This window comes from Eschrichtius robustus, chromosome 12 (genome assembly GCF_028021215.1).
Source record: "Eschrichtius robustus isolate mEscRob2 chromosome 12, mEscRob2.pri, whole genome shotgun sequence".
Lineage (NCBI taxonomy): Eukaryota > Metazoa > Chordata > Mammalia > Artiodactyla > Eschrichtiidae > Eschrichtius > Eschrichtius robustus.
The window spans coordinates 82,401,883-82,426,131 of NC_090835.1; positions in this window are offsets into that span (position 1 = coordinate 82,401,883).

Here is a 24,249-nt window from a genome sequence, read left to right on the forward strand (position 1 = left end):
TTGGGACAGTTCTAGCAGTGACTGCAAATGTAAGGTTTTATGAGATTTTCTTGTTTTCAGTTGATTAGAACAATTCAAAGAAAGTCAGACTTTGATCTAAAATCAGTAAGCACAGGCTGTCTAGTTGGCCAAATATTTGTACTTTGAGATGGAGTAATATTCAGTTACTGCATCTGGATCCAGATATTCATAATGGCTGAGATAGGTGTATTTGATTAAAATAAAACTCATATGGGCTTCCCTGATGGCACAGTGGTTAAGAATCCACCTGCCAATGCAGGGGACACAGGTTCGATCCCTGACCCCGGGAAGATCCCACATGCCGCGGAGCAACTAAGCCCGTGCGCCACAACTACTGAGTCTGCGCTCTAGAGCCCATGCTCTGCAACTAGAGAAGCCACGACAATGAGAAGCCCGCGGACCGCAACGAAGAGTAGCCCCGCTTGCTGCAACTAGAGAAAGCCCGTGTGCAGCAACGAAGACCCAACACAGCCAGAAATAAAAACAAATAAATAAATAAATTTATTAAAAAAAAAAAAACTCAAGACAAATGAACTATTCCTTAATTAATAGTTAGTTCATAGGCAGAAATCATCCAACCTCTAGATTTAGATCTAGTATTTTTCAAAGGGTGTGTGTAGGTACTTGGGGAAAGCTAATTTCTCTGTGCAGAGCTCTGCAAGATGTGTGGCATCCCTGACCACACACTAAAAACCGGAAAAACTCAGACAAAAGTGTGACAAACAAAAATGACCCACACATTTCCAAATGCTCCTTGGGGACAGGAGAAGAAGTACTGCCTGTGGTTGAAAACGTCTGATTAAATAAAAAATAATATAAAAGGTGAAAGAAATAAAGCAGAATTTATTATTAGTTGGGTGGCCTAGAGTAAATGACTTATCCCTGGGCTTCAGTTTCTTCATCTGTGTCATGAGAATAATAACAAGGAACGTTGTAAGATTATTGCTGATGTGATCAAAATTAATGAATGCAATAATGCATATCAAGTTCCTAGTGAATCACCTCATGAATAGTAGGCAAACAGTATATAATTAATTAAATTCTATTGCTTCTTTCTCTTTCTAATTTAACATTTCCCTTTCACAGGAAAGGCTGGACAACCAGAGCTGTTGCGGTAGATGTGTCTAGATATGATACAAAAGGCCTCAGAAAGTTGGTTTGGGCATGTAACTCTTGCAGAAATGAAGTATAGTCTCTAGAATAGATTTTAGAATCTCACTTGGTTTCAACTTATGTGCGTAGTTCACTTACATGAACATTTCATTTTCACTTCAATAATCAGTTTGTTGTGTTGCCCAGCAAATTTGTTTCCTATGAACAGGTTTTATCTGTTAACAAACTAGCTCATGACCAGCAGTACACCTACAAGGAGTGGATGTAACTCTCAGCTTTTATCATTTCAGACAATGGCTTTTTGTGATATTAAAAAAAAAAAAATCAGATTGAGTAGGTTACCAGTCATTTTCTTGAAATTTTGGCTTCTGGAAAACCAACAGCCTTTGGTAGGCATCCTCTCCAATTCTCATCTATGTTTGTTACTTCGAAGTATTGTATATGCTGGATTCACTTCAATTCTGCGTGTGTTTCTAAAGCACAGTATATTGGAAATCCTGGAAGCATTTTTTCAGTGTTTTTTAACTTGTTGTAACTATTTAACCTGAAAGAGTTTCCTAGAGAATCCAAAGTATATGTAATCCCAGTGTCTGAGCTCTTCATTTTTCTTCAAAAGCAACTCCATAAAAAAGTCAAAATGGAATTCTGCACCTCACACAGGTTTCAGTGAGTGTCTCCTTAGAAATGAAAAGCGTTCCAGAGAAGAGAATATTTGCCACAAGACTCATTTCCAAGATTTTGTAAACACTTATTGAAAACCCACTAGTGCTAGGCCAAGGCCGGGGAGACCAAGATGCATAGCACAGAGAGCCTAAGGATGTAGATTAACAGTAGTAATAACAATGACTGCAATAATAATGTTTATTGATTCAAATGTTTCAAGCAGTGTTCTGAGCACATGAAAAGTATGGACAAATGTAACTTGCACAATAATTCTGTGAGGGAGTTTTGTTATTGTTTTGTTATTGTTTCTACCTTACAAGGAGAAATTTGAGGCCCCAGGAAAGTTAAGCAACACATTTTATGTCCGGTCATACAACGAGTGAATGGTGGAGCCAGGATTTGAACACATGCAACCTGGCTCAAGACTTTAGCCCAGGGAAGAGCAGGATTCACTGACTAGAAAACCAGAGGGAAGGCTTCGCAGAAGAGCTGTCTTTGATGTTATGTCTCAAGGGATGAATGGATGATCTCCAGGCAGGTGAGACAGGGTATGGGATGCTTGGCAGACGGAACAGAATCTGAAGAGGCTTAAAAGCTTTTTTAACACTAAGCATGCTGTGGCACACTCAAAATGGATAATTTCACAAAGTTTTATACAGGGACTCATTTAATTAACAGCCTGGGTGGAGTTTAAGGGGTGTGCCATACCCCAGAGCTAGTCACACTGGGAAGTCATTAACATCCCAAGGCCTAAAAGGGCAAAGGATGAGGTTGGGGAGAGACTGCCCAGGGCCACGTGGAGTAGCTACATGGAAGCAGGAGCAGGACAGGGGCTGTTGGTAGAGAGGTGCAGCCAACCCACTGCAACCTAGCATGAGGGGAGCAGGGAATACATCTCAAATTCACCCTTTTCTCACTCTCTAAGCTCGTACCTATGCTACCCATTGGCTGAAAACAGCTAGAAGCCATAGGGCAAATGAACCCATGGATGCTGTTAATAAGGGGCAGCCTCCCTGGATACAGAGCAGGATGGGAATAGCGGACAGTGCATCTGGAGGGGCAAATGGACCATCCTCAGAACCCAAAACCAATATATAATATATTCTGAGTTGGGGCATATTTTTGAATGGTTTTGGACATACTAAACTTTTGAATAATTTCCAAAGGTCATGTGTGCTGACTGACAGTGGAATACCTGTCCCTTTTCCTAGAGAAAAAAGATCATAAACCCATAGTTATGTTTCATGGGAATCTGTTCCCAGATGTTTCTGAAACCTAATGCCACACAAATACAGTAGTAACTTAATACCAGCTCACATCGAACAGGTTCAAAAGTAACTTTTCTCAATTGCCCCTAACTTAATTAATATTTTCATAATTAGCCAGGAGACTTCCTGAGTGAAGATGAGATTCTTGGCTACTTTTAGCTATTAGTGAATTATCTGAGCACAGAAACAGCCTTACGTTTCTTTCAGACAGAAAAATAAAATAAGTTACTTTCATCTGCTTCTAATTCAAAAGTAGACAGAGTAAATTTGATTCAACATTATAAAAAAAAATCACGTTTTGTCTGAGATCATGCATGGAAAAATTCAACCCCAAAGGACAGAATTTTGGAACCTAATATGCAAGCAAAAAAGTGGGCTGAGTGAAAAGGAAGGAAGAATATTCTAGTTGAAATCTGTAAATAATATGAGCTTACCTATTAAAGTTCACTTTTGCAAATAATCTTAGAAGAGGATTATACTGCTACCACCAAGGAAGATGGAAGTTCTACCCCTATAGAGAAGCTGAGTAGGGTTTGGATAATTTGACTATTGAATAATTATAATAGCTAACGTTTGTATTTGTCCAGACACTGTAATAAGCATGCTTATTTAATCCTCTGTCTGCAAGGTAACTTATTATTAGCCTCATTTTACATATAAGGAAACTAAGGTTTATGGAGATTACATGACCTTTCCAAGGTTCTATATCCAATAAATGACTTTGTTGAGGCACAAACTCAGGTCTTTTTGACTCTAAAGGCTAGCATATTTGTGTGAAGAGAAGGAGAGTAAGTTGTGAAGTAACCCTACAATAAGCGTACCGGTCCCTAATGATTTACATGCACTGATTAGAATTTCTAGTGAACTTGAAAATATAGCTGATGACTTATCACCTCTGTGGGTGGATATAGTGTCTTTCTTCACTTTGTTTCTGAACGCCTTGCATTTCCTGATCAGAGCTCAGAACCACGGCTAGACTTTAAGGCTATTAAGAAGGTACCAAAATTAGGGCAAAACACAGAACATTTTTTAGGAAGAATATATGAGCAGCCATGATTAGCTCAAGGCTGACCTTGACCTCTGCTGTGTTTTGGAGAGCGATGCCTCAGGAACTTTGTGCAGTAGGACTTGGCTTGTCCTGTAGGCTAAGAACATCAAAGGTTAGGGCTATTCCCCGGTATACCTGTTCTTAAAAAATGGCAATCTGTCAACCGATACAGGTGAAAATATGTATTAAACTTAGTAGATTTAGGATCAGTCAATTAACACAGGTAAAATATACACTACATCTATCAGATTTTCAGACTAAATCATTTCTTGAGATTCGTGTATTTACTTTTTTTCATGTTGTCTAAAGCTAGGAATCTCATATATCTGCTGTTTTGAGATTAGGTAAATAAGCCTTGGGCATATAAAAAGCCCTCAAAATATGAATAGTTATTGAGTAATTGACTGCATGAAGTAAATATCCCCATGTTCACTTAATCCATATTTCTACGGTAATTGAACTTGATCAGCTTCCCAATCAGTTTTTATATTTATGTATTGAAAAACACTTATCAATATAGAAAAGATTTCTGTAAAGTGACATGTTAAGCCTGTCACATGTTAAGTCCTCTTATTTGCTTCGAGATATATATGATTGCTATTGGTAATGGCACATAGAGGTAAGGCAGCACTCTGAGGCAGCGGGGCTGTGGTACATGGTTATTTACTCCACTCGTGTTGAAAGGGTCTGGAGGGGCCAAGGGACAAGCTACGAAAGCTCTAACCTCACCAGCAACGCTGGTAGAGAGAGAAAGAGCATCTTTTCTCTCCCATTCCTAGCAGGTCATGTTCATAGCATCTTCCTAGGTACCTGCACTGCGGCAGACCCCTCTCTGCCTCTCTGCAGAGTGTGAGGCAATTTGGAATGCAAGGGAATCATTTGACTCTGACGTTAGGCCTGCTGCTTCGCCTTGGTGCTTCTTTATCATACTACTGGAATTCTCACCTTAGGGAATGTGCAAAAGCAGAGGCATTATCCCCAGAAGAACCCTCACTAAAATGCACGTTAAGTTACCAGGGAGGGAAAGATGGATCAGTGGTCTGTAAGGAAATATGAACTGTGCTTTTCAGGGTCATGAACGGTGCCTCGATGCCTGGATCTTGAGAGCAGGGCAGAGTCTTTGCCTGGGGGCTTGAAGCTCTCTTGATGGAGGCAAGAAGAATCTGTTTAGGGAGCTGAGGCTGGGATAGGATGAAGTCTCAGACCAAGGAACAAGGAGAGTGGCTGGGGTATGGGGGCTTGCCATGGCAGGATTAGAAAATAAAAAGGAGACAAATTCATAAAAGACCCAGGGATGTAACCAGACATGAGGACGATCCCAAAAGAACAGCTGAACCTCTTTTCCTGTTTTCCCAGTTTACTTATTTATTTAATTATTTGGAGTATAGTTGATGTACAATGTCATATTAGTTTCAGGTGTACAGCACAGTGATTCGGTTTTATAATATATATACACACACACACACACACACACACACACACATATGTATTATTTTTCAGATTCTTTTCCCTTATAAGTTATTACAAAATACTGAGTATACTTCCCTGTGCTCTCAGTTTACTTTTGATCAGCCCTGTCTGTAAGGGCAGCGTGGCCTCTAGTAATTTATGACTACAAGTGTGTTTCTTTAGTCAATGTTTTTCTGTAGAAGGAGGTTGAGGTTAAGAGATAAGAACTCAGGTGCTGTTTTGATCGTTAACTTTGGGGCTTTGAGTTTGATCTCTCTCTCTCTCTGCCTGAGCCTTTTAAAATTAAGGTTACATCTGCTCTACCTCACTAGTGCAATGTCAAAAAATGTGAAGTGCCTTTGAAAAGTATAAAATGTTAGATCAGTGTAAGGATAGGTATGAGAAAAAAATTCTTCTTCAGAATCTCTTAATAGCATTTACTTAGGACTATTTGATCACTATACATATACGTCTATTTTTATACAGATGCACATATTGTCTGCATATATACACATATTTGAATACAGACCAACACATGCACTGAGTTTCCACTTTCTCCTCATTTTATAAATCACGTACCAATTGATAGGGAGAAAAACAGAAAAACATTACATAAGGGGTAGAGTAACAGTACATAGAAAAGTGTAAAGATAATGTATGAAGATAAACTGGACAATAAAAGCATTTCTAAAAATAAGGAACTGAAGCTTAATGGCCTTATAAGGTATTGGCTTTTGAGGTTTTAAAGCAGAGCACTTAGGAGAGTTTCTTTTTATCACTTAACTGCCTAAAGAAGGTCTACATACATAATAATTTGACCACTCTATAGATACCTTTTCTGTAGATTATAGACCCTTTTGTTAAGTCAGTAGAAAAACCGCTTCGCCAACAAAATATGAGTAACCACTTCCATTTCCCCACTGTAATCTGTTCCTTACTTCAGGGTCAGTGTATTATCAAATGTAGAATCAATGGTTCCCTTCGATGTAATTAGAGGGGTAGCGATTCAGCCCAGCTCATCCTAATCTTAGCCTGTCAGCTCTCGGGGCCCTGTACCTGTGTGTTATGAGCAATTTAGAAAACTTCCCTCAGAAATGAGACACTCATGTAAAATAGTGTGTGTGCAAGGAGTTTTTGTTTAAAAAGCTAAGGCAATTACAACTATGAGTATGGATATTTTGAGACTTAATTGAAATTAGGAATAGTTTGCTGTAAATTTGGTATCTGAAGTTGTGCAAATAATAATATGCTTCTAGAGATGAAGCATTCAAATAAGAAAGCAAGTATCTAGGGAATGATGAGATTGATGAAGTAACAAGATAGGAGTTAAAAAAAGAAGTAGTAACTTTGCAATAGCTGACACCCCTGTAGTGCAGAACCTAAGGCTAGGTGTGTATTTATGTGTACTTGTGTTGATAGAACTCTCTGAAGCAAAGCTCTTTTGGGGACCTGGGACCCTCCATGAAATAGCACTATGACCTGGGTAATGGGATTGTCCCTTTAACTGGTTAAGCTTATTCGACTTAAATATAATATAGATTGATGAGATATGATTATGACACCATCTTTAAGACTGATTAGCTATAAGTATGCATTGGTTAGCTATGCATACATATACGGTCAGTTGTGAGTACGGGTGAATTACTCCTGTCTGTGCAGCTCTGCTTTGAATGCCGGACAACTCTTCATAGGTGTCAGCACTCCAGCCAGCTGGCCCAATACACAGAGAGGATCTAATGCCAACAGGACCCTTACCCGCATGCTAATACTACACAGCTGACACCTGCCGATGAAAGTGTTGTTCCTCCCCTGGTGGAAAAGAAAAAATTCATTTCTTCAGGACACATAAGATTTCAGAGAAACTCTACATCCTTCTATGCCCTCCACAGGGACACTTTCCTGCTCAGAAGAGCAAGTGACAGTAATTTCCAATTCCTTTTCACGGCAGCAATCCCTCCCCATTCTGCCTTAGTGGATCTTGGGAGCTACAAAGTGACACTAAAGCGACTGTGTTTTCTTCACTTACCTTGTATAACTTTGTGTAAAGACATGGTTATAAAGAGGAAAAAGAATCTGCTAGTAAATATATCCCTGAACTATAAGGTACTTGTTTAGCATACTCTGCTAAAGTATATTTATCAATTTGTTACACTGTAGAACTTGAACAATTGCTTTAGGAAATTAAAACTGGCATTCTGCCATACTATTACTATTCAGTGGTATCTTGCTCCAGTGGTTAGGAAGTTTTTTGGTATGTTGGAGCTGGGTTTTGGCATAAGAAGACTTAGGTTCCACTATATATTCTTTCAAAATTTTATTTATTTATTTATTTATTTATTTTTATATTGGCGTATAGTTGATTAACAATGTAGTGTTAGTTTCAGGTATACAGCAAAGTGATTCAGTTATACATAAACATGTATCTATTCTTTTTCGAATTCTTTCCCCTTTTAGGTTATTACAGAGTTATGAGCTGAGTTCCCTGTGCTATACAGTAGGTTAGTTATCTATTTTAAATATAGCAGTTTATTTACTTATTGGGCAAGTCATTTAACCTAAATTGGACTGTAGACTCATCAGGGATGTGGAAGTGATAACAATACCTATATCATGAGTTCTCTTAGGAATCCAGGAGGTACCAGTGAATTTACTTTGATAGTTCTGAAGCCCTTCCAAGCAGCAAAAGTCATTCTCAAATGTCCTCACATATGCCCTTGCCATATCCCTTAAATGTGTAATGTCAATCCAGTTTTGCACATTACTGAAGTTTTCATACATCACGAAATAAAAATGTTTGTAGCTCCCGTGTTACTAATCAGAGATTGTCTAGAACCATTCAGTTCTTTTAACTTCAATTTTAACAACCTTTTTTAAAAGAAAAAACATTAAATATTGTGTTCCATGAGCAAACTATAAATGTCTTTGATGGTTCCATCTCAAGATATCCCACTGGCAGCAAATAATGAGTCTTCGGTAAATATGTTCCAAGGAAATTCTGGGAAGAGAGTAACCAGAGTATGTGGTCCTGACCCTCATCCCCTCTTATCTTCCTCTGCAGCAGAAGACATCCACCAGGGGAGGCAGGCTGGTAGACCCAGGAGAAGTTTTACATTTTAGTTCTAAGGAAAGAGCAGGTCCAGGATTTAGTTCTATGGGGAAAGGAGCCAGGTTACCAGTTGTAGAGAGGAAGTCATGTTTGTCCTTGAGGACAGACTAGATGTCCAGAATTCTGTACCTGCCAGAGTGGTCAGCTGACGCGATTCCCTTTGGCAAATATTGCATGGGCCAAATTTCTATCATACTAGGAAGGCTCTCCCAGTCCAGCTGACCCTGGAGGGTATGGGGGACAATTATGAGGGTGGACTGAGTAGCTCCAAGCCCCTGAAATTAGGAGAGGGCTGCCACATGTTCCTAGGAGGTCCAGGAGCAGAAATCCTCTGCAGAGGATGAACTCTTTGTCAACTTGTTCTCTGATGGTCGGTAAGGACGGACACACAATTCTTTCCCTATTTTCTGGTTTTCCATTGTTCAAAAGACCTTGTAATTTAACTGGACGCCCAAGGTTTTTATACCATAATGGGGCAAAGACAAGTTACAACTCAAGGGCTCTGGCGATCTGAGAAGGGAAGACCCAGCTAATTGTCTGAAATAGAATGCCCCCACTGAAGTAGAGACAATGAAAATGTCAATTGAGATATTTCGTCAAAAAACAAGAGAGCTCTCAAGTGAGTAAAATTAGAGCACAAAAAGGGACTTCAGTTTTGAATTTAGGAAACATGGTCCAGGACTTTAAAAATCCAAAAGATGAGTTGAAAAAGAAAACAGATGCTGTTGAAAACAGAAATGGTGAGTGGAAGGTCAACAGAATGAGCAGATTGGCTGAGCTGACTTAGTCTCAGGCAGAGTTAATAAAAGACATACATTCAGGATATTGCTGAATCTAAGGATAAAAAGATCATATCATAAACTCTCACTCAAAAAAGAAAATTCACTTACAAAGAGAAAGGGATCAGACTAGCATCAGACTTCTCCTCTACAATTCTGGAAGCCCAACGATCATGACCAGCAGCAGCTACTTAGAACAAAAAGAGAGGAATGCAAACAAGGTGCTATTTATCTAAGGAAAAATTCACAAACATATTTTAAATAATCAAAATGGATTCATAACAGCAGCGTAAAAATGAAGAAAAGCGAAATTATTGCCAAGCACCAAATGATGCAATACATAAGTTAACATAAATGGTTAACGTCAAAACAAATTTATAATATATTTGCTAAATAATGATTTTTGAAAGAGAAGAGGCATTCTGTTATGGGAGAAAATAAAGCTAACAGCCTGGAACTAAAGTTTATCTCAACAGAATCCAAGAGTTCAGAGTAAAGATGGGACACAGAAAAATGACTTTGAAAATTATATTTCATTTTGCTGAGCTGCATCGAAATGAGAAAGGGTTGGAAGACTACCTCTCATATTCAAATCTAATAAATCTAATAATAGAGGAATAAAGGCTTAACATAATAGGAATGAGAAAATAATAACTATTCACATTAAAAAGCATAGTAGAACTTCAAATTATTAAGTGGGACAAAGGGAATGAATCAGAAGTTAAGGCAGAAAAATATTAAGAAAAGGAAAACAGGAAATGATAACAAACCACAGAATACAAGAAATATAACACTGAAGGAATAAATTATTCATTTAGTTATTTCACTAAATGTGAATGGGATGAAATCCTCTTCTCCTGTACAAGATTCAGGAAGGGTGGTCAAGTAATATGGACGTAAATATTTTGTTGAATGAATAAATTTATACGTGTAATTTCCTAGGTTTATCTCCCCAGATTAATTAATGTGTCTACCATGCTATACAACCCCTTTTGTGAGTAGAGCTAAATATTCTCTTGAGAGTCATCTCAATAGCAGGGGATCCCTGTGTCTGCCCTCTGTGGTGGACCTTGCTCTCCATGGATGAGACTGTAGGCTGTGGGATGCAGGGATCACATGGATTGTGGAGTCAGGGAGCCCTTGATCCCAATTCTGTCTCTGCTTTATGCTTGCTGTGTGGTTTTAGAAGAGGGACTTTACCTTAGTGAGAATCAGTCTCCTTACCTAGTGATGAAAATGTTGATTTTGGACAGTAGTTGTAAGGACTATATTTGTTAATGTATTTAGAATTTTTGGAAATTTCTGGCACATAACAGGCACTCTGAACATCAGCTCTTTTATTTTGTCCTCTTTTTCTGTGTTCTAGGCTTACCTAATACATCTTCCCAAACACAATTCACAGAGTGGAGTAAATCATGTCATCTAGGCTTAGCATAGCCAGGAAGAATATGGAAAGACGGAGTATCACAGAGACTCTAGAAATCTTCCCACGCCTTGGGTTGTTGTGGCTTGGGTGATGCAAGGCATAGCAGAAAGTGCACCTGTCTAAACAATGATTTCATGCCAAATTGAATGTGTCCAAAGGCAGAATTTCCAATTCTGCAGTATCTATGCAAACTTCCTTTAATGTTCACCTGAATATTTTCTGTTTGGTAGTCAACTGGGTTTCATTTTTAAGCATAGCTTTGACGATAACTTATATCTCATAGTTACGATGTTCCTTAGATGCCATTACTTGTTAAGATCACTGAATAACTGAAGTTTATCCCTCTCCTCCCTTTCCTTTGAGGTGTCTTTTAAAATTGTCATTTTGATTAATCTTTAAAACATCCTGTTTTGGAATTTCAGATTAGTTTATTTCAACAAATATTTAGTGGATGTTTCTTTCGCATTGGACCCTATTAAAAGGAGGATTTCAAAAGCAGACCTTGACTCTTTATAAAACTCAGAGTATAATGGGAACATAAGCAAGTAAATAAACCAGTTCATTATAGAAGGTGCAAATATGTGTAGAGAGAGACCCGGGTTGCTAGGGGAAAATGAATAAAAGCCTTTTAGCTCAGACCTGGAGAGTCAGAGAGCAGGTGATCTGTGAGCCTTGTCTAAAGAAGGCTTAGATTCGGGAAGACAAAGTGAGTGGAGTGGAGCAGAGAGACAGGAGGGGTAAAGAAGCGGGGCGAAGGCAAGGCAGGCATTGCCAGCAATGGAGGAGTGGAATAAAAGGCCAGGGGTTGTGGCTCTGTAGAGTAGCTGCGAATGTTGATGAACAAGGAATTCTTACTAGAACCTCATGGCATTGACTCTCCCAAAGGCCTCAGCTCCCAGGTTCCTTGACTCTTTAACCAGAAGAGTCTGTGATTCTGACTCCATCTGACAAAGTACCTGAAATTTTGCTTTTGGGGGACATGTTCCCCTGAAGAGAGAATATTAGAATCTCTGGAACGGGTAGAAGCACGTGCACCTTTGAAAGCATCATGTTTTTTATTCTCCCCACTGAGAATCACTACAGTCAATGGACTTCTCAAGGACTCATGCCCCTCCATCTTCAAAAGCAATCGCTGAATAGATGCATCTCCCCCAGTTGTATAGAGATTGTCTTCTTAGGAGTCCATAGACTCTACCTCCATTCTCCTGGGTCCATTCTCTTGGCCACCTTCCAGTTCATAAAACCTCCACTCTGCTAGCACCTTATACTTTCCCCCATTTGGTTAAAAATCTTTACTGTCCAGGGCTTACTTATCAACTCCTGTAGGTTTACACTCTTGTTTTCCTTTGCCACATGTTCCCTGGCCTGAATCCCTACACTCCCAAGTCATGTGAAAACTCATTCATGGTCACAATAACAGATTTTAGGTTCTTAGATCAACTTCCTGGACTAGAGTAGCAAAATAGTTATTCAATTAGAATACTCAGTGGCCCTAAAAAATCTCTCCTCCTTATTTTGAGGTGTCAAAGCTGGTTCATTTAAAAGTAAATTTTAAAAAGTTGGGGGAGGGGAGAAAAGAAAAGTGGATTTTGTTATACTGGTAATATTATCAAAATTATATATGCTTTTATGCAGCTACTGTCATTTTTGTGCACAGAAAGTTTTCATTAAAATGTGTGTGCATGTGCACACACACACACACACACACACCCCCCAAAGCAAAAAAGCAAATAAACTCTTCTAATATAAGGCAACATTCAAAGTACAGAAACATCATGTGGGCTTTACAAACCATGCATGGATTATTTTTAAGAAGAAAAAAAGTGGGCTTTTTAAAGTTAACAATTATAACTTAATATATATATAAATCTAATTATGTAATTCTTACAGCATTCGTCTCTTTGTGGGAGGAACACACAATTTCTCTTTCTCTTACGTATTTCAGCAACTGTTCATATGCTCTGAAGCATCAGATGTCGTTATCAAATACAATTTTTCATAAGACTGGAGTCAATTTCATCATAGTTGGGAAAAATAGTTTTGTTGTTGTTTTGGTAGGGCCTGTCCCCCAGTTATTTCTTTCATCCCTTTAATGTGACTCTAGTTAAGTCTGCAAGGCTAAACCATTAGTGGTCTCTCCTGCAAAGTTCTAGAAGCAGGGCTGGTAAGCGCTTTTATTTTTCCATTGGGCTGTGTTGTTGTGATTTAATAAAATGGGAGATTTGTTCCTTTATTCATCCTGGCGACAGAGAACAGTCAGGGGTACGGAAATTCCAACTCCAAGGGCCCTGTTTCTTCTTTCATAAGCTTCTATTTTTCCTGATTTCTCATCTTCCAGCATCCACATTTCTTTCCCTCTGAAAACCCCGTTGTTTACTTTACAAACCATGATCAGTCGGTAAAATCTTCAGCTTGATGGCAGACCAAGCTGCCCCTGAATGAGCAGGGCAGCTCCCCGCAAACCCACGAGGTGGAGGTGGCTATTACAGGGGACAGTTTTCATAGGACTCACAAGAGATGTTATAACTTTATAGATTGGCATGAGATCTGTAAAGCAATACTGATTCTCAGATGTTGGAATGAAGAACAAGGAGGTGCAGTGAGTAAGGTTAGATTGGAACCACTTTGATTGTAAGTCTTCTTAAACTCAGAGCCTCAGAACTCCCTCTTCACTTTGAGATTCACAGCAGTGGAGGTGAGGCTGATGGTGATTGCACTGATCGGTGATGAAACAAGATTTCAGGGGAGAATGCATCCTTATTAAAAGAAGGGATATTCTAGGAACTGGGGAAATTTTCAAAGGACTCCTAGCTTGTCACATAAATAAATGAATGAATAAATAATTGAATAAGAAAAAATCCAGGTTGAAGGGCAATTCAGTCAAGCTACCCTAACATAGCCTGTATTTTTGTCTATTCTAATGTGTTTGCCCCGGAGCCAAAGAGCCAGCTGTGTTCTGCTGGGTGATGTACGAAGCAGAAAGAACACTGTCTAATCTTTATATCCAGTTGAGCCTGAAGTACCTTGAGATGGGGAGGGAGGTGGTACATCTCACTCCCACTCAGGAATTATTATTCATGCAAGAATCACTCATCAGCTATTCTGGTAGCCCTCCCTAATTCCATTAACCCCTCAACCACTAGGTGGTAAACAGGAGAGGCTTGTAATCTAATTAAAATCAATTGGTCACGTGCCAATTAAGGAGGAGCTCTCTGAGTTTTGTTTTATTTGGAGGGGGTGACTGTGTTCTATTTATTTTTATATTTCATCTTTGGCAGTAGGAGGAATCTTCTAACTCTCTTCCTGGAAATTTCTTTCACTTTTAATTTATTTTGGAATAGTCACCTGTATTGGGGTTAAGTGCTTATGCAAATAAAGGGATGTCACAGACTACTTATTTAGTCATCTCCTTAGGTAGAAATTCTCACTGGAAGGCTTCTCTACCTGGGCAATTTAGCTTAGTCAACATTGCTTGGTTTTTATGGGATTCCTAGAAGTTTTTGTTGAGATGTTTTGCTTCCCCAATCACTTGACAAAACACCTACATAGAACCATTGAGCAATGACTTCAAAAATGGAATCAAGTGCACAAGAAATTGAACAGAGGGCTCCTTGCCTTTGACAAAGACCAAACTGAGAATAGGACATGGAATTATCTAGATCGTTATTAATCATTTTAATATTGCATTTACTTGACAGTGGAGTACCTTGAAATAGTGTCTACCAGGGGTCTCTGCAGCATTTGTAGAGTTAAAAAAGAGAATGAGGGTGCATCTATATAGTGAAATAAATTAAAATTCCAGCACAGTTGTTGCAGTGTACTCAGTCTGCTAAACCAATGAATAGGATTGCAGCATGTTTGAGCCAGTTGTGATGGAAGGTATTAAAGATTGCTTAAAATACTTAATAGGTGCTAAAAAGTTTGTAAATTTCATAGCCATCTGTAGATAAGAACTTGTGGGAACTCAGATGTTAAAAGTGATACATGGGTTTTAAAACTATGCTGCTACTTTCCAGCTCACCAGCCACCAGGAACATGGCATGCCCGAGCCACGCCATCCACTGCCAGGAGGCGAATGGCAAGAAGGAAGAGTGGGCCACCTCCCACTTTTGTTAGGGATGCCACACACCACTTACTGCTTCTGGGGAGTAGAAATGACAGATTCTTCAAAAGGAGTTGCTGTTCCAAATAGAATATGTTTGCTGCATGAGGAAATAAAATGGTACTCCTGACTAAGAGCATGAATTCTGGAGCCAGACAGACTTGGCTTATATCCCAGTTCCATCCCTGTGTGACCTTGGACCAGTAGCTTAACCTCTCTGTTCCCCATTTTCATTATCTATAAAATCACGATAGTAGTAGCACATATCTCATACAGTTATCATGTGGATTAAATGAGTTAATATTTATAAGGAGCTTAGAACAGAGCTTCACACATAGTAGTGCTGTTTTCTAAACTTTTTACTTTGGAATAAGTAATGGCCTCAAGATCTGGACATATATTATTTTTGTTGTCATTGTTGCTGATTTTTAAATAAATGTTTCGAATTATTAAACATTAAATAAATGTTTCGATATGCCTTTAGCTCAAGTCCCACCTCATTCATAAAGGGGCCAATCCATCCCCCACTGATCTCCTGTATCTGTACTGGGAAGCGAATGAATATTTGCTGATACAACATGCTTGGAGCTGGATGTCTGTTATTATTTATCTATTTCACAATAAACCTGCAAAGGGGGTATGATTAGTTCCATTTGACAGTTGAGGAAACTGTGGAAAACCTAACTTCACCTCTTCTCTTAGTCTTAGTTTGAGCATCTACAAAATGGGGACAGCAATACTTCCTTCCCAGGACATCCGACTAAAGTGACCCATAAACCATCAAATCATATGACTTTACAGTTCTGAGAAGGAAATATCACTGCTTTATATGACAAATGAGTCTAGCTTTCTGGAGTATCAAGTAAGCCAAAACAGTCACTATTTATGGAAGGTGCCTATAATAACTAGTTATTTGGCCTTTCTGGCCCCCAGCTGGTCAGAGTAGGTCAGGGTGTAGTTACTTGCCAAGGGCTGCCATGGCATTCCTCTCAGGCAGCTCCCTCCTCCAGATGCAGCCCTGCGGTGATCCTAAGAGTAGCCCACAAAGGACTTCTGCCCTCAGGCAAAAAAAAGTTGGGTTGGGGAGGAGTAGGGTGGTAACCATGAATTCTGTCCATCAAATATTTCCAGTCCTTCTCTCTACCGTATGGTGGGATTAGTACTTGTATCCTTGAGGTTAGGTGTGGCATGTGATTGCTTTGGACTGTGAAAATGATAGTTGCCACAACCCAGGAAGGTCATAGAGATGAGAAAGAAAGAAATCTCGTTGGAGGCCACTCACCGTTGGGTGTTTTTTATGACAGCGTAACCTAACCTATCCTGACTGATACTAGTGGGAAATGAGTTCTTCAATGAGGGGTACTTGGAAGTTCTATAACATTAAAGTAGCTACTTTTGAGATTGGTCAGTTCAAGTTGGGGAAGTGGTTGAGGATAGGGAAACAGAAAAGAGTGAAGGTAGAAAATAAAATGTTCCATGACAACCAGCCAGGTTTGTCGTGGCCAGTCTAGCTTGAGAGAGGTTCCTGGTTCTTTGACAAGCAATTGCCTCTGATACACAGCTGCATGCTTTTCCTGTAGAAGCCACGTACTCTCTTGATCTCCACACACACACACATACACACACACACTTTCTGTTAATATCAGAGTAATTCATTTGGAAAAATAAAGGCCATGTGGCAGGCAATGAGAACAGAACAATGAAAAACATTGATAAATCATTTCAATCTGGTCACAGCAAAAGAGAGACATGGAAAAGAATTGCTTCAAATCACTGTTGCCAAGAGGTCAACCTCAAGTGGTTACAGAACACTTAAGAGTGTTGAAGATTGTTTAAGATGTCCATAAATTGGGATGCTTGTTACCTCCCATTTTCTGTAGTGTATCAGACGTAGCCAAACTTTTAAATATACAAATGAATTTTTAAAAAGAGAAAAAGAAAGACAATGAAGAGAGAGAAAGTGAAGGGAAGGAGGGTGGAAGGAAAGAAAAGGAGGAAGGGAGGGAGGGAGGGGAGAAAATCCCCTTGGTGTCAGAGATGAAAAGGGAAGTTAAAGCCAAAACACAGATCTCATGACCTGATACCATCAGTGCCAAGAGGGATATCAGATATCAGGGCTCTAAGGAATTTAGCTTGAAAGCCCAAATAAGGTCAAGCGATGTGGCCTCAGGCCTGTGTGAAGAGGAGAATTTACATAAAGCCAGAACCCTTGAGTGATAGAACTGGAAAGATTCTCCCCATCAGCACAGGGGAGTGACCTAGCTGAGTTTCTCTGCCCTGGGCTATGAGTGGACAAAAAGTCTCCCAGGAGAAGTTGAAAAACTAGGCTTTGCCTGCACAAACTGTGGGTGTGGCCTGTAATTTTCGCTACATGAAAGCAACAGGACTTTCCTCAAGGGTATAAATTAATGTAAAACTGATGTTGGACCAGTGAAATTCCTGGAGTGCCAGCAAGAAACAAATGTGAACTTCTCTGTAGCAAGACTTCCACAATTTCCAGCTATTAAGGTTAAAAAAACCGATTAAGGTGAGCTTGCAATAAAAATTATAAACCACATGAGGGAATGATGGATCCTAAGACACTGAGATAGTGGAAAAATCCAAAAGTGACTTTTATTTTATTTTTTATGAATTTATTTATTTATTTATTTATATTTTTGGCTGCGTTGGGTCTTCGTGCGGGCTTTCTCTAGTTGCAGCGAGCGGGGGCTACTCCTCATTGTGGTGCGTGGGCTTCTCATTGCGGTGGCTTCTCTTGTTGCGGAGCATGGGCTCCAGGCATGTGGGCTTCAGTAGTTGTGGCACGCGGGCTCTAGAGCGCAGGCTCAGTAGCTGTGGCTCACAGGCTTAGTTGCGCCACGGCATGTGGGATCTTCCCGGACTAGGGCTCGAACCCGTGTCCCCTGAATTGGCAGACAGATTCTTAACCACTGCACCACCAAGGAAGCCCCAAAAGTGACTTTAAATAAGGATGTTTTAAATAACTGAAAGAGCATGGAAGCCACAGGGAGGAAATTAAAAACCCATTATGAACCAGAATAGGCATATTTGAGAAAAATCCAAATAGAACTTCTAGAAACAAAAAATAGTCATTGAAATTTTATGAAACCTAATTTGATGTGTTAAACATCTGGATTAGACTTAGCTAAAGCATTAATGAACAGAAAAACAAATCTAAGGCAATTATTCCAAATGCAACCTGGAAAGAAAAAGATATGACCAACGATGTAGAGGCTGAGACCTAAAAAGAGAAGATTCAGAGGAGAAGAAGCAGAGAAAAAAGGTAGTGGTGATCCTAGGATATTTAACTGAATCAATGATGACTGAATATTTACTAAATTAGATGACAACATGAACCTTCAGACTCAAGAAGCACAATGAGTACCAAGCAGGATAAAGAAAAATAAATCCACCTATTACTCATCTTGGAAAAACTGCAAAACACCAAATATGAAGTGATGAATAGAACCTACAGTGGAACAAGATTTATATGGAAAGTAGATTTCTCACCAGCAAAACAACAGCAAGGAGACAGTGGGAAGAACAGCTTCATAGAACTGAGTGAAGAAAAAAAGCAGCTTAGAAATTCACTTAGGCAAAGACTGGGAGGTTCCCATCCACGGAATGAAGCTGAATGAGATATTTTAAGTTAGGTAGAAGGATATTAAACCCCGAAAGAGAGAGTGAGATGCAAGACACAGTGAGGAGCAGGAAATTGTGAGCCAGACAGAATCTTGCCTGGGATGTGAGGCTGGTGGATGGACAGGGCACTGGGTACGGGGGGAATCTGGGTCGGCCTCCATCTCTCAGAGGACAGGGTTTGAGCAGGGAGAGCAGTGGGACCTCAGCTGTCCCCAGAGGACATCCTTCTTCAATTTTCCAAAGGAGGTTTAATTTTTTTTTTTTTTTTTTTTAGAGTATTAGTCATTTTATTTTTATTTATTTATTTATGGCTGTGTTGGGTCTTCGTTTCTGTGCGAGGGCTTTCTCTAGTTGTGGCAAGCAGGGGCCACTCTTCATCGCGGTGCACGGGCCTCTCACTGTCGCGGCCTCTCTTGTTGCGGAGCACAGGCTCCAGACACGCAGGTTCAGTAATTGTGGCTCACGGGCTTAGTTGCTCCGCGGCATGTGGGATCTTCCCAGACCAGGGCTCGAACCCGCGTCCCCTGCATTGGCAGGAGGATTCTCAACCACTGCGCCACCAGGGAAGCCCCAGGAGGTTTAATTTTGAAAGGTCAAATTTTAAGCCTTGATATGCAATAAACACCAGAATGATCGTTTGCCGGAGGTCTCCATGCTCAGGCTCCTGACTTCCCTTTGAGCCAACCTGGTATGGGAGAAGGACACCACGTCACATGGGGTCCTGGACCAGTAAGACTTTGGATAACAAAGAAAACAGTCCTGAAAACTGCATGCGTCCCATCTTGGCTCTTCACCATTTCTGGCCAGTCTCAGGCACCAGTAACCTCTGGAACTTGGGTTGTTGGTCTTTCACCTGTTTGGTTTGGGTCACGCACTTACCCACACCTGGCTCCTGACCTTGCCTCACTCCCATCCCTGGTTTCACTCTCCTCCTACTTACCTGCCTCACCCCCACTTTCTCCAGCCCATTATTTCATTAATCTAACTAGAATTTATTGAGCACTTGCTATGTACCACCTGCTGCCAACATGGCTTAGACCAGGGGTTGGCAAACTATAGCCCAGAGGCCAACTTCAGTCTGGGTGTCTCCTTTTGTATATAAAGTTCTATTGGAATACAGTAATGCCCGTTCATTTACATATTGTCTGCGGCCGTTTTTGCACTAGAGACCATATGGGCCACAGAGCCAAAAGTTTTTACTGTCTGGCCCTCTACAGAAACAGTTTGTGACCTCTGGCTTAGAGAATCAAAGATATTATGCCTGGCTTAGTTTCCTGATCTGAATAATGAGGACATAAATGTCCCCCTTGTGCAACATACAATATTCTTCTGTGTACAGAAAAGTGATATTTTAAAGTAGGAAGTAACAGTATCTATCATTTACTGAGAGCTCCTTGTGAGTCAGGTGTTTAGCTAAGCCCTTTATATGGATCATGTCATTGAATCCTCACAAGATAGCTGCCATCATGGTTCCATGTGACAAATGAAAAAATTGGGGCATCAAGAACTTAATTGACATGGCTGGAGTGACAGGCCAGCAGCACAAAGCCTGGCTCTCCGCTGGGCAAGAGCCATTCTCAGCTCCCTTATCTGTATGGTGAGGACCCAGAAATCTCTCAGCAGGGTTGGAGTACGGACAGAATGCAAAAGCCAGTGTGAAGAGCTGGCCCAGCACAGAGCCGTGACACCGTAATACTAGACTGCTTTAGAATAGTCATCTTTAAGGATTATTTCACCGGAGCTACCCCACATATTATTTAAATGTATTTGAACAACTGTTCACTCTGAATGTATTGATTCTTTATGAGAGCTTAGGTGTCCAGCCATATAAAAGGAGTCTTAGAAATTTTATGTGAATGGTGTCAAATCATGTACTAATGCTGGAAGTGCCTGAATGTCACCAATTCAGCTACTTAACTCACCCTGTCCTGTGTGTCTAACAAAGTACTGAAGGCTACACACTTTTGGTAGAATGCTCAATATTAAATGCTCCACTTTACATGTTATACACATCTTAAAATGGCATATGCTGGGAAAGATACTTGGGGGAAGGGAAGGGGATGGGGAGGTAAATATCCACCCTAAACGATGATGAATCACTCTCTGCTTAAATGCTGTTGCGTTAATTCAAGTGACATTTTGACAGTAGCATGCTGTCAGTCCAATGGTTTGACCTATACAACAACCTCTAATTATTACTAATTAAATAATTAATTATTCATAGGCGCACGTTCCATTAACATAGCAGTGAGGTGTTGGAATATGAGTTATATGCGGTTTATGAATCTTCAGAAAATAGATTCTTTAATAAATTAATAAAGGGGCTCTGGGGTTTCATTAAAAGGTGGCTGGAGGGTGTGCTTGCCTGTTTCCAAGGAGACCACAGGTGGTTCGTTGCTTTTTTTTTTTTAAGTTAAACTTGTTTGGGCTAGATGATTTTTTTTTTTTTTTTCACCCTTTTCTCCCTGCTCTGTCCTCAGGCAGAGAACGGAACATTTTAATGAAACCCCTGTTGTCTTCATATCACTTTGATCCCCTTGTGTTCTCTCCAGTCTACACATTGGCCAGTCGGATGAAGGGCTTCAGATTTTCCCCCCAGTATTAAAAACTGCGGCCTGCCCTCCATGAATAAACAACATTGCGGTGGAGACCAGCGAAGAGAAAGGCAGAGCAAACAAAGGGATGAAGGAAAATGCATAAATTCAAATGACATGGGCCTCATTTACCCACTTAATTACACTGACTCCTGACTCTGTTAGCCACTGTGATTATTTTTCCAGTTAAGCCTGATTTAAAGAACTTAGAGGAAAAGAGGCTCATCCATTTTTTTCCCCTCAACAATCTCTTGGCCACATGGAGTTCCACAACTTTGTTATCTCACCATAATAATGATCATGGTAATATTAATATCTTCCAGCACTGTTCACTAAATAGTGATAAAAATAATAATATTAATGTTTTCTAACATCCATTTTTGATGCTCTGGGGCGCATTATAAATTCTGTCTTTGTTTAAGCAGCAGGGAACCCACAAAATATCATTACAGTTATCATTAGAACTCAAGGGCACAGTCCGGAATCTGAAGCCTAAGTAGGGCTATGTCAGCAAGCATTCCAGGGCCATGGAGAGAACAAAAAATGAATAAAATAGAATTTTTTATACTGTTTCAACACTTGACCTATTTTGGAAGAGATAACTTTTTTCTTCTTTAATATATATACCTGCTGATTTATTCTCACAAAAGATAGAGGAACTTGTTTCTCTGAAAACAGCCACCACCATCTGTTCAAAGTCACTAGAACCCATTTATTTTTCTCCCACTGTTTTCCCTTTCCTCTACAGACAGGAGGGGAATTGGATCCCCACCCAGCAACAATGGTCTGCTTTCTATGGTCCAGGAGCCACACCTCTCCGTACCTGGGTGGCACTTAGTCCAGGTGAGGGATGGCAGACACAACAGGAACCCCTCCCAGGGCTGAGCTGATGAGAATCACACAGGAAATGCTGAGTACATCTTCATTACTTGCAGAGCTTGCTGAGGGGAAACAAAGATTTCCCTGGAAACCTGTAAAGAAAATACTCTTTAGCAGTGGGCTGAATTTTCTGACATTTCCTTGTCACCTTCTCCATATGAAGAGCCAGCTTCGAATTTTACAGTGGCCCTACCACTCTGCTGATGGCTGTCAGCCACTAGGAGACTGGAAATCCCTCTGCACCCCTGGGGGGTGGTGTTAGCTGACCCTTCCTTAGTCCCACACTGTGTGACTTTCCTCTTCGTTTCCAGGTCCCTGCTTTGATGGGTATTTTTTTTCTTTTGTTTCCATTTATTAATTTATTTCTCACCTTTTAAATTCTCTTCTTTCTCTTCCCAGCTCCTCCAAAACATACACTCTTTTCTCCTGCTCCCTCCTCTCCTTCACTCTCCCATCATTTTTCTGCCTGCTTGTTTTTCTGAAGCTGTCTGCTAAGTGGGCAGTTGTATTTTTTTTTTTTTTTTAATTTGGCAAAATATATAGATGGCACCATTAGTTTATAGTGTCTGGACTGGAACATACAATCAAGAGAGGTAAAATAATATCAAGCCATTAAAGTTAATTACTAACACAAACGGATGTTTACTAATACTTATGATAGGAACACGAATCATTTTAGGAAAATATTATCAACCCCATAGGCATCCAGGGCTCCACCCCCCTTCTCAAAAATGAACTCAAGGAAGATTAAAGCCCTAATTAAACACATACTTTATTTCTGTGTTTAGTTTTCACAAACGACATCCTTTTAATATAAATCTGACATTCTGGCATCACTCACATGCCCAGAAGAGTCAGATAATCAACAACAGTTTATAATAACACTGCACCAGAATAATTAATAAAGTCTGAAGTTCAGTGAAAAGTGTTTCTCCAATAACACAATGAGGAGGTATTCATTTCCACATATGATATTTAGAAGGCTCGAAGCTCTGAAAATTAGAGAAAGAAATTGTGTTTGAGGGTTTGCCATAACTTTGCCCACTATCCAATTTGGTTTCCTATTTATCTTAACTCTTGTTCTTCTGTTTTTCCTGTTCCACAAGATGAGATTTGCTCCTCAAATTTGCTGGCTTTCAAAAGTACAAAGATCCTGTACCAAATTCAAGCCATGTTAACGCCAAGAGAAAAATGGCAGTGTTCTACCTAATGATTATTTGCATTCTTAAATATAGATAATTGCCCATTAGCTCCAGCTTTGTAAAGAGAAGGGAATAAGTGATCTCTTGAAATTCTTCCTAGGCTTCTCTGAGTCCACATTAACTTACCAGCCTTATGGCAATGTCTGTGCAAGCCCACTGAATTACTGCATTTCTAGAAAATCAAAGCAAGACATCAGTAAATTTAATTTGTTCATACAAAGGGTTGAAAACATGAAGTGAGCTTTTAGAGACACTGTCTTTACTTATCTAAGCTATCAATAGTTACTAATATTAATTAGGATTTATCATTATAGTCTTTCCATCCATTAAACCTTTACCAAGTGCTGTGAGGAAGCCTACATTCTGAATTTATTTGTGGACTTAGAAAATGAAAATGGAAACAGAAATGAAAGCCTGCTGTCATTTAGAATGCTTGATTCAGAAGCATGTCTGAAACCTACATAGTATCTTAAGATTGGCCTTGACATCTAGTCACCAATCTGCTCCTTAAAGCTGATTTATTTTGCTGCTCTCAAGGCTGCAAATTCTGTATATGTTGTCTTCTGACTCCTATGGAGCTGCAAGCAGAGAGTTGATGGGAAGCAAAACCCCAATGTTCAGATTTTCCCTCCTGCATGGTGTAAATGGGGTTGAATCATGGACCTTCTTCAACTCCTTCCCCCACACCTCCCCCCTTCCTTTTTCCTATTTCCTTCCCACAGATACACATGCTCATTGCTCCAGTAGAATGAGACAATCTGGATGGCGTGATCTCTTATTGTGCTTCTAGAATGTCCACGTTTAACATATTGTTGTACACATAGCAATACATTTTTGTTGTTGAATAAGTGGGTCAAATCAAGCCTATGGAACAATGCGGCACAAGTACCTGTGGGCACAACAGAGGTCGTTAAGAAAACATCACCCTTGCCAAGGACAGAGGCAGCCAAAATTTTA